Source organism: Echinops telfairi, unplaced genomic scaffold, assembly GCF_000313985.2.
Source record: "Echinops telfairi isolate 266 unplaced genomic scaffold, ASM31398v2 ScPeMD7_7467;HRSCAF=8505_1, whole genome shotgun sequence".
Taxonomy (NCBI): Eukaryota; Metazoa; Chordata; class Mammalia; order Afrosoricida; family Tenrecidae; genus Echinops; species Echinops telfairi.
The window spans coordinates 33,659,528-33,661,880 of NW_022111368.1; the positions used below are offsets into that span (position 1 = coordinate 33,659,528).

At 40.8% G+C, this 2,353-nt stretch overlaps 1 pseudogene; it reads left to right on the forward strand.

Moving 5' to 3' along the window:
* Window positions 1-1,867: 1,867 nt before the first annotated feature.
* Window positions 1,868-2,032, forward strand: LOC115873263 (annotated as a pseudogene).
* The last annotated feature ends 321 nt before the right edge of the window (window positions 2,033-2,353 follow it).

Genomic DNA, 2,353 nt, shown 5'->3' on the forward strand with positions numbered 1-2,353 from the left:
TAATTGCAGGGATCTACATAAGGCCTCCTCCCTGGGGGATGGATGGCAGAGAAGTGGGTGAGGAGAGACGTCGGACAGTGTAAGATATGACAAAATAATAATAATTTATAAATTATCAAGGGTTCATGGGAGAGGGGGGAGCGGGGAGGAAGTGGAAAAAATGAGAGGTGGATACCAGGGGCTCAAGTAGAAAGCAAACGTTTTAAGAATGAGGGAAACAAATGTACAAATGTGATTGTCACAATGGATGTATGTGTGGATTGTGATAAGAGTTGCATGAGCCACCAATAAAATTATTTAATTTTAAAAAAAGAAGTCCAAGCTTATTAACAACTGGTGATATGCAAATGACACAACCTTGCTTGCTGAAACTTAGAAAGACTTGAGTCATTTGTTAATGAAGGCCATGGATTGCAATCTTCAGTATGAATTACAACTCAATGTAAGGACGACCTAAACCCTCACAAATGGACCAATAGATAACATCACATTATGATAAATGTAGAATTTGAAGCTGTCAAGGTTTTTATTTTTGTTTTAGTCCAGTTGACTAAAGAAACAAATCCATGGACACAAATATGTACAAGAGAGAGCTTTATATCAAAGAGCAATTGTATATTGAGAAAATACCCAGCCTAGTCCAGATCATTTCCATAAGTCCGATATTATTCCATATTTCCTATACTAGTACATAAATTCCTCTTTAGGTTCACACTGCACATGCAATGATGCTGAATGCAGGAAGATCACAGGCCTGTGGGTGGAAAGTCTTTTGGATCTAGTGGTGATGGAAGCATTTCCAGGGCTCTGGCTACCATCAATGTGGCTCCATGTGGCTTGTCATGAGGAATGTGAAGCAGTGAGAGAGTGGGTCCAGCCTCCAGTGAGCCATTCATCTCTGCTGCACTTCCAAATGAGGTCATCAAGCTGCAGCCTGATAGACAGGCTAAACCCACCCCATTCACTCTTAATACCCTCAAGTTGACAGGAGATTATGTAACTACCACAGTCTTATGTTGATCCATAATCAGTGCTCATGGAAGCTGTAATCAAGAGACCAAAGATGAGGTGCAATTGGCTCAATAAGCTGCATTAGACCTCTGTGGAGTTTTGAAAAGCAAAGATGTTTCTGAGAACCAAATTGTTCCTGACCCAAGCCAGCTAAGATGTGCCTGACACAAAGGATTTTCAACAGCCCATGGTATTTTCAATGGCCTCATGGGCATGTGAATGTTAGATACCAAATGAGCAAGACCAAAAAATAATCAGTGAATTTGAATTTTGATGGTGCAAAAAACATTGAAAATCTCATGGGCTACTAAAAGGACAAACAAATCTGGCTTGGATGAAGTATAGCCAGAACGCTCTTTGGAGGAAAAGATGATTCGTCTCATATACTCCAGTCCTGGAGAAGGATTTCATGCTTCGGGAAACTTTGGGGCCACTAAAAAGAAGAGGAAGGCCCTCACTGAAATGGATTGAAACAGCGACTGCACTAAAGGGCTCCACCACAGGAACATTTGCAAGGATGGCACAGGACCACATGGAGCTCCCTCTGTTGTGAATGGGTTCTCTGTGGGACAGAACCTACTTGATGGCAACTTACAACAATAATAGAAGTAAGGAAGAATATTTCTGAAATTCAGAAGATTCCTTAGGATTCTTCTTAGTACTAAGCTCACAGGAGTTCCTGTGATGAAATAGAAGGTAAACTCAGCTATCCAATTCAGGCATGACTGCTAATGGCCCAGACCACTCAGGAATGAAAGCTTAAGGCACCTAGCCTGGGAAATGGATATGACATGGGTCTGACAAAGGTAGATCTGAACACCAGCTGGAGTCAGGTGATCATTGACACAGTGGCTCCATTGCTTCTCAGCCTTTTGGCTAAGATCACGTGTAGTATCTGAAACAGTGGTTGCAGAAACTAGAACTACAGTTTTTAGGATGAATAGCTCCTTGTATGTGTATGTAAGATCCTTTCTTCCATTTCTGTTAGCTACTCGACGATTAAGAGCAAGTTGCAGAGTCTCTTCTTGCAGATACTTTGATCTTTTCTTGCTTTCCTGTTTGTTTTTTCCTAAGCCATTTTATTAGGAGCTAATCCAGAAAGCATAACATTACCTAGTTCAAGCACATCAAGTAGTATTGTACCATTGTTACCACAGTTTCAAAACATTTTTTCCTTCTTGAACTCTTTGATATCAGATCCCCTTTCAACACCCCCCCAACACACACACACACACACACACACACACACACACACACACACTTTATCCCCAGGAATCCTTATTCTAATTGTTGTCTTTATCGGTTGATAAATTCTCAACTCATATACCAAAAAACAGCAAGA